The sequence below is a fragment of the Eurosta solidaginis genome, chromosome 4 (genome assembly GCF_040869045.1).
Source record: "Eurosta solidaginis isolate ZX-2024a chromosome 4, ASM4086904v1, whole genome shotgun sequence".
Lineage (NCBI taxonomy): Eukaryota > Metazoa > Arthropoda > Insecta > Diptera > Tephritidae > Eurosta > Eurosta solidaginis.
This window is the reverse complement of record NC_090322.1, coordinates 211,121,909-211,136,025: the sequence shown is the minus strand read 5'-3', so window position 1 is coordinate 211,136,025 and position 14,117 is coordinate 211,121,909. Positions and strand designations below refer to the sequence as shown.

Sequence of the window (14,117 nt, the reverse complement as noted above, 5' to 3'; positions counted from 1 at the left end):
TTTTATCACAAGCGGTGCCACGCCCCTTTAAAAAAACGTTTTAAAATTTTTATCAAGAGTCTCATATCAGTCCACACGTCAAATTTCAACATTCTAGGTGTATTATTTACTAAATAATCAGGTTTTTTGTGTTTTCCATGCTATATATATATAAAGTGGGCGTGGTTATCAGCCGATTTCGCTCACTTTCAACACCACTCTATTCTGGGTCCAGATAAGCTCGTGTACCAAATTTGGTGAAGATATCTCAATATTTACTCAAGTTATCGTGTTAACGGACAGACGGACGGACGGACATGGCTCAATCAAATTTTTTTTCGACACTGATAATTTTGAAATATGGAAGTCTATATCTATCTCGACTCCTTTATACCTGTACAACCAACCGGGGCGGTGCCACGCCCATTTAAAAAAACGTTTTTAAATTTTTATCAAGAGTCTCAATATCAGTCCACGTGTCAAATTTCAACATTCTATGTGTATTATTTACTAAATAATCAGGTTTTTTGTGTTTTCCATGTTATATATATAAAAAGTGGGCGTGGTTATCAGCCGATTTCGGTCACTTTCAACACGACTCTATTCTGGGTCCAGATAGGCTCGTGTACCAAATTTGATGAAGATATCTCAAAATTTAATCAAGTTATCGTGTTAACGTACAGACGGACGGACATGGCTCAATCAAATTTTTTTTTGACACTGATGATTTTGAAATATGGAAGTCTATATCTATCTCGACTCCTTTTTACCTGTACAACCAACCGTTATCCAATCAAATTTAATATACTCTGTGCAAAACACGCTGAGTATAAAAACTGCTTCGTAGTTGAACTGGAGCTTAAGTTTGACTGGTGTTTAAGCAAACTTAGCTTAAACTTAGATTAACCAACTACTGAAAAACCGGGCCTAAGAGTATAGCACATAAAGTGACAGAAGTTATAATAAAATATTACTATCATCATATGATAGAGATTTTTATATTCATGCACATATTCGATGAGCTTAAAACTAACATTCCTTAAGAAATAATTTTCATATTCTATCTTTATATATATAGTAAGGCTTCTCACTTGCGTTCTGTCTCCAGCTAAAGATCATATGTAAATAAAATCTGCTTATGCTAATACAGCGCCTGTCAAATTTTCATATGCAACGACACTCTCATTTACATACTTACACAACATTCAGTTGACGCCTGTAATTTAGCTGCTAGTTAAGATTTGCTGATTTCTTTCCTCTTTTGGCTGCTATACATATATTATTTCTTTATTATTTATTATTTAAGGTGTTACAGCATCACACCTTCTTGTTATCTTCTTATATGCTTTGTACCAGCAACACACACACTTTCACACATGCGAGTATTTATGTTGAGATTTGCCAAGTTGTTTGTTGATAAGGATTACGTTTCGCGCCTTTCGCACGCACACACATTCAATACCTACACTTATAGAGTGAGGATGAAAAAAGGTGGAAATTTTGTTCTTACGAGCGAAGAGCAGCTGCTGGCGCGATGCCACATTTAATACTTTTGACACTTTATTACTTTTGCTAATCAGGATCGTAAAACAAGATTAGCATACTTACAAGCATACGTTTGTACATATGTATGTATGTATGACTGTAGTGTAAGCACACGCCTTTAAAAAGTTTATCGTCGTAACTTCATAGCAGCGCTAAATATAAATAAAATTCGTGATAACATTTTATACTTCATCACATTTGATTTGTTATTGTTTTTAGCTGAACACGAACATTTTATTTCATTTTACGGAGGAAAAATCTTTAGAAAAATGTAAAACTATTACAATTTGTTAAAAATTGTATTTATATTAAAATTCGTTATCGTTCCTTAATCGCGTTCTAGAGTCTCGCTGGTTAACCCCACGACTGCTGCGATGGGCTTAGTTCATACGTACACTCGCTTGACACTCACCGTATTTTACGCGCCGTCTCGTACTGAGTAGCTTAGAGTACTGTGGCAACACAAATACTACACTAATTTGCTTGTACAGTGGCTGGCGTTGAAGAAGCTCGAAACGAGACGAGAAATAACACAAAACGTATAAAATAAAAACCGCTGACAATAACAACAACTACAATAATATCGAGAATGCTACGTACATACACTACTAACAAATACAATGAGGCGAAGAGTAGTTGAAACGAAAAACTCGAAAAATCGTACTTACAGATACTTTGTTGTAGTTGTTGTGTCTGTATTTTTTCTGTTTTGGGTATTGGCTTTGACTGAGTACCAACATATGACATACTTTGTATGTGGTGCATATGTATGTAGGTATATCCGGCTATAATTGTACAATGTGCTCTTATAAGGGTTTATTTACCTACATATATATGTCGATGCATGTATTTCAATTGGTATGTTTGTATATGTGCCTGAATGCTTGAAAACGCTCAAAACAACAAACATCAGTCTAGCAGCGATAGAAGCCGCTCAATTGCTGCCTCCATTCATTAATGGAGGGTGAAAACACACACATACACATGTACAAAATAAGCACAACATCTGTCGTTCTATGGAAGTTTTGTACTGAAAATGTACAGAAAAATTGCAACATTTTATGAAATCTACCCCAGTCAAGAGCCACAAGCAAGCCACTCTTGGTGGATTGAGTGCGCTTGTTGCGATATTTGAGCAGAAAATGGCTCATTGAGTCAATCAATCTTCGAGTGAGAAATTACGTGAATTTAAGCATGATGAAATAATAGACAATGTGATGTAACTTTAAACGAGCAATTCTTGTTTGCTTGTATAGCCGAACGATCTCGGGAACGGCTCAAACGATTTAAATGAAATTTGGCACAGAGATAATGTATCACCTTGTAAGCCTTCTACCTAGGTGTTGCCACTTAGAATGTTTCACAAGGTTGCCACCTATTCGAAATCAAACAAAAATTGCATGAGGTATGCCGATATGGGTCTCAACCGAAAGGTATTTCACTCCGCATTACAATAGGGACATTTTTGAGTAGGGTTGCCATTTAGGGTTGCCACCTATTCGATATTAAAAAAATTGCATGGGATATGCCGATATGGGTATCAAACGAAAGGTATTTCACTCCGCATTACAATAGGGACACTTTTAGTAGGGTTGCCGTTTAGGTTTGCCACCTATTCGAAATGAAAAAGTGCATGAGATATGCCGGTATAGTTATCAAACGAAAGGTATTTCACTCCGCATTACAATAGCGACATTTTTGAGTAGGGTTGCCGTTTAGGGTTGCCACCTATTGGAAATGAAAAAAAATTACATGAGATATGCCGATATGGATATCAAACGCAAGGTATTTCACTCCGCATTACAATAGGGACATTTTTGAGTAGGGTTGCCGTTTAGGGTTGCCACCTATTGGAAATGAAAAAAAATTACATGAGATATGCCGATATGGATATCAAACGCAAGGTATTTCACTCCGCATTACAATAGGGACATTTTTGAGTAGGGTTGCCGTTTAGGGTTGCCACCTATTCGAAATTAAAAAAATATCAAACGCAAGGTATTTCACTCCTACATTTTTGTGTAGGGTTGCCATTTAGGGTTGCGACCTATTCGAAATTAAAAAAATTGCATGAGATATGCCGACATGGGTATCAAACGAAAGGTATTTCACTCCGCATTACAATAGGGAAATTTTTGAGTAGGGTTGCCATTTAAGGTTGCCACCTATTAGAAATTTAAAAAAGAAACGTTGCCAGCACAACGAAACGTTGCCGAGCAAATCTAGGTCGCCCAGGTACTTATATATGTATGTACATAATTAATACAACTGAATAACTAAAATGAAAAAAAAAACGAATTTGAAAAAATAACAAATAAATAAGAAAGGAATATAATAAAATTAAATGAAATTGAACTTAATTAAACAAAATGAAAATCTTAAAATAAATTAAATAAAAAAATAAAATTAAATTTAGTGAAACGAAATAAATAACAAAATGTAAAATAAAATAAAATAAAATAAAATTAAATTAAAAAACATTTTTTTTGTTTTGTTTTTTTTTTTTGTTTAATTATTATTGGCCTTTAATCTTTAAAATTTATTAAACTATTTTATGAGCTCGAGGCCTTATCAAAATAAACAAGTAAAGAAGGTTAAGTTCGGGTGTAACCGAACATTACATACTCAGTTGAGAGCTATGGTGACAACATAAGGGAAAATAACCATATAGGAAAATGAACCGAGGGAAACCCTGGAATTTGTTTGTATGACATGTCTATCAAATGAAAGGTGTTAATGAGTGTTTTAAAAGGGAGTAATCCTTAATTCCATAGGTGGACGCCGTTTCGAGATATCGCCATAAAGGTGGACCAGGGGTGACTCTAGAATATGTTTGTACGATATGGGTATCAAATGAAAGGTGTTAATGAGTATTTTAAAAGGGCGTGGGGCTTAGTTCTATAGGTGGACGCCTTTTCGAGATATCGCCATAAAGGTGGGCCAGGGGTGACTCTAGAATGTGTTTGTACGATATTGGTATCAAAAGAAAGGTGTTAATGAGTATTTTAAAAGGGAGTGGGCCTTAGTCTATAGGTGGACGCCTTTTCGAGGTATCGCAACTTAGACTTTGTTTGTACGATATGGGTATCAAATGAAAGGTGTTAATGAGTATTTTAAAAGGGAGTGGGCCTTAGTTCTATAGGTGGAAGCCGTTTCGAAATATCGCCATAAAGGTGGACCAGGGGTGACTCTAGAATGTGTTTGTACGATATGGGTATCAAAAGAAAGGTGTTAATGAGTATTTTAAAAGGGAGTGGGCCTTAGTCTATAGGTGGACGCCTTTTCGAGGTATCGCAACTTAGACTTTGTTTGTACGATATGGGTATCAAATGAAAGGTGTTAATGAGTATTTTTAAAAGGGAGTGGGTCTTCGTTCTATAGGTGGTCGCTTTTTCGAGATATCGCCATAAAGGTGGACCAGGGGTGACTTTCGAATATGTTTGTACGATATTGGTATCAAATTAAAGGTATTAATGAGAGTTTTAAAAGGGAGTGGTGGTAGTTGTATATGTGAAGACGTTTTCCAGATATCGACCAAAATGTGGACCAGGCTGACCCAGAACATCATCTGTTGGATACCGCTAATTTATTTATATATGTAATACTTGCCAAGATTTCAAGGGTTTTTTATTTCGCACTCCAGAAATTTTCATTTTCTTCTACTTAATATGGTAGGTGTCACAACCATTTTATAAAGTTTTTTCTAAAGTTATATTTTGCGTCAATAAACCAATCCAATTACCATGTTTCATCCCTTTTTTCGTATTTGGTATAGAATTATGGCATTTTTCGTAATTTTCGATATCGAAAAAGTGGGCGTGGTCATAGTCGGATTTCGTTCATTTTTTATACTAAGATAAAGTGAGTTCAGATAAGTAAGTGAACTACGTTCAGTAAAGATATGTCGATTTTTGCTCAAGTTATCGTGTTAAGGGCCATGCGGAAGGACAGACGGACGACTGTGTATAAAAACTGGGCGTGGCTTCAACCGATTTCGCCCATTTTGACAGAAAACAATTAACGTCAGAAAATCTATGCCCCTACCAAATTTCAAAGGGATTGGTAAATTTTTGTTCGACTTATGGCATTAAAAGTATCCTAGACAAATTAAATGAAAAAGGTCGGAGCCACGCCCATTTTGAAATTTTCTTTTATTTTTGTGTTTTGCTGCACCATATCATTACTGGAGTTGAATGTTGACATAATTTACTTATACACTGTAAAGATATTAAATTTTTTGTTAAAATTTTACTTAAAAAAAAATTTTTGCAAATTTTTATTAAGCGTACATATAGTAATAGGAGTAACGTTCCTGCCAAACTTCATAATGATATCTTCAACGACTGCCAAATTACAGCTTGCAAAAGTTTTAAATTACCTTCTTTTAAAAGTGGGCGGTGCCACGCCCATTGTCCAAAATTTTATTAATTTTCTATTCTGCGTTATAAGTTCAACTCATCTACCAATTTTCGTCGCTGTATCGATCTTTTGTAATGAATTATCGCACTTTTTCGGTTTTTCGAAATTTTCGATATCGAAAAAGTGGGCGTGGTTATAGTCCGATATCGTTCATTTTAAATAGCGATCTGAGATGAGTGCTCAGGAGCCTACATACCAAATTTCATCAAGATACCTCAAAATTTACTCAAGTTATCGTGTTAACGGACGGACGGACGGACATGGCTCAATCAAATTTTTTTCGATCCTGATTATTTTGATATATGGAAGTCTATATCTATCTCGATTCCTTTATATATGTACAACCAACCGTTATCCAATCAAACTTAATATACTCTGTGAGCTCTGCTCAACTGAGTATAATTAATTAAATGAAAAAATTTTATGAAAGTATTATTTTGGTTAAAGAAGCAGTTATTCTTCCAGGGGAAGAATTCAATAGTCTAGAATTAAAGATAGTGAAGTAAAACTGCAAAAAAGGAACAAAAATTAACATAGAAAAAAAATTTGTAAAATTTTGAACAGAATTTTTTAGACAAATAGGGCTCTCCTAAGTGAATTCCTCGTCAAAAGTATAAAATCGGCTTTATTTTATTACTAGTGCCTATTTTTTTACAGGGAAGTGAGCCCAACAAGCAGGTTAAGAAAGAAACTTTGACTAATTATTTCATGAGCTATCAGTGGGAAATGAACGTAAGCTCAAATAAATCATATAAAATTTGGGAAAACACATACCCTCGCTGATATCAAAATCATATTTTCCAAGTGGTATTTCCTACCAAAGTAAGCCTCCGAGTTGCAACATCCTCCGAGTTGAATCGACTTTGACGCGGCCCGAAGCATAGTCACCTGTAGCACCCTATTGCATCATACAATTATACACAAAACTACTTGGCGGCCACCGTGGTGTGATGGTAGCGTGCTCCGCCTATCACACCGTATGCCCTGGGTTCAACTCCCGGGCAAATCAACATCAAAATTTTAGAAATAAGGTTTTTCAATTAGAAGAAAATTTTTCTAAGCGGGGTCGCCCCTCGGCAGTGACTGGCAAGCGCTCCGAGTGTATTTCTGCCATGAAAAGCTCTCAGTGAAAACTCATCTGCCTTGCAGATGCCGTTCGGAGTCGGCATAAAAACTTTGTAGGTCCCGTCCGGCCAATTTGTAGGGAAAATCAAGAGGAGCACGACGCAAATTGGAAGAGAAGCTCGGCCTTAGATCTCTTCGGAGGTTATCGCGCCTTACATTTATTTTTTTTTTTTTACTTGGCTAAAAAGACCAAAACAAATTGATAACGTTGTGATGTTGTTGTTGTTGTAGCGATAAGAGTGTTATCGAGTTGATGGTCCTTTGCCGGATGCAGATCCGGCACGTTCCGGTACCAAGCCCGACCATCTCAGGAACGATTTGTTAGGCCATACCGCCCTCCCACCCTCTAGATCCATGAGGAGTTCGGGGTCGCCAAAGCATCGGCTGTTAATGAAACAGGATTCGCCACTGATAGGTGAGGTTGACAATTGGGTTTGGAGAAGCGCTGGCAAACTGAAAAGGTAGCGCTACACAACCTCTTGAATCTGGTATTTTACTCGCCTCTTACGACAGGCATACCTACCGCGGGTATATTCTAACCCCCTAACCCGGTGGGGGGATAACGTCTTGATCGACGGTAGACGTAGTGCACGAGTCCTCAATGAATGCACTGTATGTGAACTCATAACACCATTACCTTGTCGTTGGCAATATATATGCACTCTACTAGGAGAAAGTGAGAGCAGTGGTGTCGTGGATAAACTTTTTACTTAACAGACAGCTAAGGATTTCTCTACTCTGCTCTCATACTTTCTCACTAAGAGGGGATTTTGGACAAACGAAATAACGTTTCTAGTGCTCCATCGAACACGGAAATACAGCATCTGGTGCGATGAGGAGTGTCTTTGGATACTCACACTGCAATGCACGAGCTATGTGAGCGATATCGTGACGTCAAAAAGGAAGACATACGCCTAGTTGGAAGAAAGAAAAAAACTGTGGCCGAACGGAGTTAGAAGGTAACGTAGTTATGATCCAATTCAATAATTGTTTTTCTCAGTAAAACAACAACAACAACAACATCATTGAGTTACGTCATTAACCAGCGTTTGGCGATTGGCAGCAAGTTTTACGATGACAGCGTCATTTCAGTATGAGCTCGATGGCGCGATATGTAGGTGACGTACTACTCTTGTGTAGTGCCACTCCGACCAGAGCTACCTTATATCGAACTAGATTTCCTATAATATAATGTTATTGATATTAAGTTAACCTATATCCACTTGTAGCTTTTTATCGAGGCAATATTTCAGTTTATTATACACTGACCAGGTCAGTGATTACAGGGCAATATTTAAATATTTTCTTTTTTCCTCTTACGCGTTTCAATGCTTTCGCATCTTCTTCATGGAGTCCTGCTTTTGTTTAAAAAAGAAAGCAACTAGTAAATTAAAAAAAAAAATGTACCTCGATTCAAACCAAATGTTACTAAATTAAATTAATTATATTAAAATTTAATTATTAATTTAAATACATTAAACTTAATTGAACTAAGTCAAAATATGTATATTGTGTAAAGAAAACTGCAAAAGTTACTCAAATTAAATCAAAATTAAGAAAAACTAAAATCAAAGAAAGTGAAATCATTAGAAATTAAACGCCTAAAAATGCCTTTTCTTACTTTGTGTGACTTTAGTCAGCCATTTTTATACCTTTCATGAACATGAAATGGTATATTAACTTGGTTCGATGTTTGTAACGTTAAGAAATATAGAAGATAGACTCACCATTAAGTATACCGAATTGATCAGGGCGACGAACTGAGTTGATATAGCCATGTCTGTCTGTCCGCCCGTCTGTCTGTTTGAACGCAAACTAGTCCATCAAATTTTGAGATATCTCAATGAAATTTGGCATAAGGATGTATTTTTGTATTATATTAGACATTTGTCGTATCCGGTAAGATCGGACCACTATAACATATATCTCCCATACAACCGATCGTTCATATCAGACGATTTTGGCCATTCCTGCCGCAATTTAGATAGTATAAAACTGAAACTCGGTGATACATATTCTAAGATATCATAGATATCATAGAAGATATCCTGAAAAAATCACTTTGATCGGAGCTACATATAATATATATACCATACAACCGATCGTTCAGATAGAAAGATTTTTGGCAATTTCTCCCTTAGTTTCCATTTTAAAAACGTGAAACTTGGTGATATATATTCTAATATATCATAGAATATTTCCTGTAAAAGTCATTTCGATCGGAGTTATATATAATATATATCCCATACAACCGATCGTTCAGATAAGGGGTTTTTTTGCCATTTTTTTATTTTATATTTATCTTAAAAATCGTTTAGGTTTGTACATCTGTTCACTATATATTTCTTATCTTATACATACGATTATTTGGAGATTACGAACGGGATAAGATTATTGTTCAGCCCCATTCATGAAAGGTATGAAGTCTTCGGCACATCCGAAGACAGTCCCGTCCTTAATTGCCTAAACTCCTTAGTTTCGTTTTACAAACTATCTGCTTAAGTGTTTTATTTATGACTTACTCACTAATGTCGCAAATCGGTTCATTCATGTTATCGCCACAAATAAGTGAATCCTACCGAAAAGGAAGTCGTTTCTACACATGGTTTCATTTTCAAATTTTACATATACTAACATATTTATGTACATACTCATTATACCTCCTGTATATCAATAACTTGTTCGTTCCTATCCACTTTGTTTTGAAATTCGTCTCACCCAGGGTGCTGACGTTTTAATGTTTTTATTTTTATCTTCAATGTCTGTTCATAAATAAATTGTTTGTACATTCAATATGTTGGCAGTGCTTGAAGTCAGGTTTTAAATTACAGTTATGTCAAAGTTGAAGTTATTTTAATGGCCACACATTTTACAGATGTATGTATGTATGCATGTATGTATGTATATACATACGTCTGCACAGATCCGAAAAAAATCTCGGCTTGAGTCTGTTTTTCTGCATTTCTTCTTTGGTTACATTTTCTTCTTCTTTTTCGTTTTGGTGCCATTGGAACGGTTGTATTGCCTTCAGTGTTGCCATACTGATGACTTATTTTCAAAATTAAAATTTTTTAATTGCTTATCGTAACGTCCAAAAATTTTTCCGAAGAAATGTCTCAAAAAAATAGCTTCGTATACGAAGCTATCAGCACAAAAGTGTTGTAACCCACAAAATCTTTTCGATTCTGGTGTAAAAAGCACACTAGTAGGCCACAAGAGGCAAAACAGAAATAACCGAAATCATTTTTCAAAAACGCCTTAGCTAAGAATTTATTGAATAACGCCTTATCTCTGAATTCGGCCGAAGAACTGCTTATCCCGGTATTGGTGCAATAGTCGTACATGCAACATATTTTGAGCTGGTTCTGAGACATAGGGCTATTGAATAAAATTCTAAGACAAAGCGTTCTTCAACCAATTACTTTTATATATTGTAACGAATTTACTTGCAACTCCCCTTATTTGCAATCTTCTACTAAGTTCGTATCACTAAACTGTTGAATAAATAACTCCAATATTGAATAATGTAAAATGGCCTTTATTAAAGTACTCACAATAAATAATACTGCTATTGCTCGTCAGATAGCGTCTTAATCAAAACTGAATTATTCTGCCTCTACTGTTGTTGCCTTTGATACTCTCTGATTTCCTCGTTCGCATCTTCTAGGCGCTTCCATTTCCAGAATCTACTAGTTGGCCATCAGCTATCAAATTTCTCAGCTGTAACTACAATTGCACGATTTTATAGCTTCTCTCATTGCATACTTTCGGCAGTATCTTAGATATATGCATGTGGTTGTACGTTGCTTCTCAGCTGCGTGTATGTACATACATGTAGACATAATGATTGATTCGTTTACGTACATACAAGTGTGGCAGCTTGCTTTATTGTTGTTGTGGCTTTATTTACTCAGTATCAGATTAGTGATGGGAGTATCACTTAATGTCACTAATATTCGTCACAATATGTTTCTTTATATTGTTTCTTTTAAAAATTTCTGATAAAGCTTTTCCTCAAGCAAATACTTAGATAGATAGCTCTCTAACTAGTAGCCAAGGTATGGTAATATTGTTTCAAAATGTGAAAATATTTGTATTTTAAATCATTGTGGATAAAACAAGTGTGATATCTTATCCGTCAACTGCCTGACAGAATGTTCAAGGTGGCTACTTTTTGGCATTTTGGCAGCGTTTTGACAGGATGTTCAATATGGCGTCGCATACGGTCGCCTATATACAGCGGGTGATAGAAAGAGACAGGATGAGAGCACGATAGTCACTTTGAAAATCTGGCGATCCATTCTATTTGTAATTTTGATGTCTATACAGAAGTTATCAGACTTGTCTTATCCACAATGTTTTAAATTTTCCACAAAAACCAATGAGTTAAGATTACTCGATATCGAGATTTTGTTTTCATACCTTAATCTTCTGCAAATTGAAGTCTTAAAATATTGAGACTTTTATTTTACTTCCTCAGGCAACGATAGTTGCCGCTGTACATACATATTTAGCAAGTCTGCAAACCATTCAACAATTCAATTGGCTTTTTGAAAAGTTGTTTCAACTAAATATTAGAATTTATGTCGATATAATGATCTATTAGCAAAGTATGGTGAACCGCCAGGTTTTCTCAGATGATAGTACTTCGTTCCGTCTACTTCCAAACTCAGTTTTTCGCCTTTATATCTAGGCCATAATAGTAACAGATTGCAGCTGTGTGGTTTAGATCTACTGCTCGAATTATCTTATACTGCGCACAGGTCCTTCCCAGCACTGAAAGGGCTAATGCTGTTACTCAAATGAACTTGAATTCTGAAACAGCATAAAGGCACTCCTTCTTCGTTTTGCCCAGACGTGATTTGAAAAAGACATAAAAATAATGCTTGTGGAATTTCAGCCCATGGATCTTGTACAGTACTTTTTTGTGCTTGCGGCACTATCGTTTTTTGCCAATACACCGAAAGAAATGTTGCTAATAAAATCAACAAATATTTTGTTAAAATTACTGACTCACAATCACGCCAACTGATTTTTCTGTTAAAAGCACTGATTCCATTGATCACTTCAACAACAAACAACTGTCAATATTATGCCAATACATTAGCTAATTTTAAAGAGTAACTTACTTTCACGGTGCTCACTACTTTTTCTTATGACCATGATGCCGCGAACATATCTGTCATATCAACAGCCTTCACTGTTATTCTAATTTTTACAGAAATCTGTTATTGTAACAGTTTTCGTTGGTAATTTTGGGGTAGCTTGTTGATTTGACTGCTGAAACGTCCAGTTCAGATTCAACAATTGGCGCGAAGTTACGTGTTAGGAGGGTTATTCTCTACATAATTCAAGTGTGCTCTTTACTTCGTTTGTCGTAAATTTTTTTTAATATCGACCAAAATATTTTCATATCAATTAAATTTTGCGAGGCCGTGCGACATTTCTCATCACACCACCCAGCCAGCATTTTTTGAAAATTTTGATCAAAAAATATTTAAATATCATACCCCAAGATGATTAAAAACGTTCAAATTTAAAAACATTTTCTGTTCGAAAATTAAAGTATCGTCGGGAGAAAAATGTACCATAAATGTGATTATTCTTGAATAATCATTTATGATTCCTATTTCGAAACGCTTTTTATTCATATTTTATATCATTGTAAAATTGAGCTTTAATTACTCTAAACTGCCTTAAACTTATTTGACTGCTTTTCACAGTCATTGTCTGATCATATTCGTGCATATATGTAATACTCCTATTTTGCTACAAAAGGCTAGGTACATTCCCAAACATCAGAGTGCCGATATATTGCTGTTTAAATGTTTCTGTTTTTGTATTCAATAATCGAATGCACCTAAATTTAAGTTTTTTCTTGTCACACTTATGCTGCTACAATCACAAACATTTTATAGGCTGTCTTCTTTTGATTTCGAATTCAAAACACATTGCGAGCATTTTCTATTAGCAATATAGGAGTATTACATATATGTATTCGTGAATATATTTCAATCGTTTTGGTTGAGATTTTTGAACCATTTTTGAATGCCATTATAATGCATTTATTCTTCATATCTCATTCAAAATAGGATACTACATAATAATCTTTTTCATCAGGGGAAGAAAGCATGCGAAAGTGAGCTATTCGAACCACAGCTAAAGCGGCAATTATCAACCGACGTGTGCCGTACGTACGGACGTTTGTCGTACGAAACACGTTTGACCGAACCCTCAAGCCCGTGGGAGTCAATGTGTTCGTCTGTGTACATGTACATAACATATTTGTGTGTGTATTGTTTACAGATAAGCAATGCTGCCATTGACCATTTTGCATGCATGCTTATGGAAACATCAACTTTTTCCAATTTAATTTTTGATGTTGTAAAAGGCTGGAATTAATATTAAGTAAATATAAATAGATTACATATTTATAATCTGCACTTTTACATAATTATTTCGAATTATTTTCACAATTTTTCAAACTTTAATTAGGTGTTTTTTTCATAAAACTGCAAACGGTCAAAAATTAACGCACAAAAGTTTACTAGGCAACTCTATCTAGCGAGAGAGCGATCAGCTGACACCTTCTTACAGAAAAAATCAAAATTATTTTGATTTCTACGTTCCGGGCTACGTACGTACGGGCGTTGCACGTCGGTGAGTTTTCGTTTACATTGCACACTGATAAGATAGGTCGTGTCAGCTGACACGTTTTTGGTACGTACGTTCGTAACTGCCGCATTACTCGCAAACAAACTTAACAGATATACACCTGCGACTACAACATCCAACATGAGCATTATCGCCTACATCTTAAAATACGGATACGATACGGGATGTTGAAGGCGTATCCAGGTATGTCAAGATAGTTTCAATTACCTGGGGTTAAAATAGCTCACAACCTACTTATGTATTGTCCAATCATTATGTATTTTCTGTGAAGCTGAAGGGGAGAAATGGTTGGGGAAAACTTGGTTCACGAGCAGCATTACATTATTTTTGTCTTGAAGAATGTATTTTGCATAAATAATAAAATTTTTATATAT

General features: G+C 35.4%; 2 protein-coding genes across 4 annotated transcripts in view; one reads left to right on the top strand and one right to left on the bottom strand.

Annotated features, from left to right (window-relative positions):
• Positions 1–1,983, bottom strand: part of ogre (optic ganglion reduced) — a 110,333-nt gene extending 108,350 nt beyond the window's left edge. For all 3 annotated transcript variants that reach the window (XM_067784693.1, XM_067784692.1, XM_067784695.1), the window contains exon 1: positions 1,178–1,983. The gene's annotated coding sequence lies outside the window, so the exon portion shown is untranslated. The remainder of the gene's footprint in view (positions 1–1,177) is intronic.
• Positions 1–14,117, top strand: part of LOC137250944 (uncharacterized) — a 366,851-nt gene that overhangs the window by 113,430 nt on the left and 239,304 nt on the right. The gene's annotated exons all lie outside the window — the stretch shown is intronic.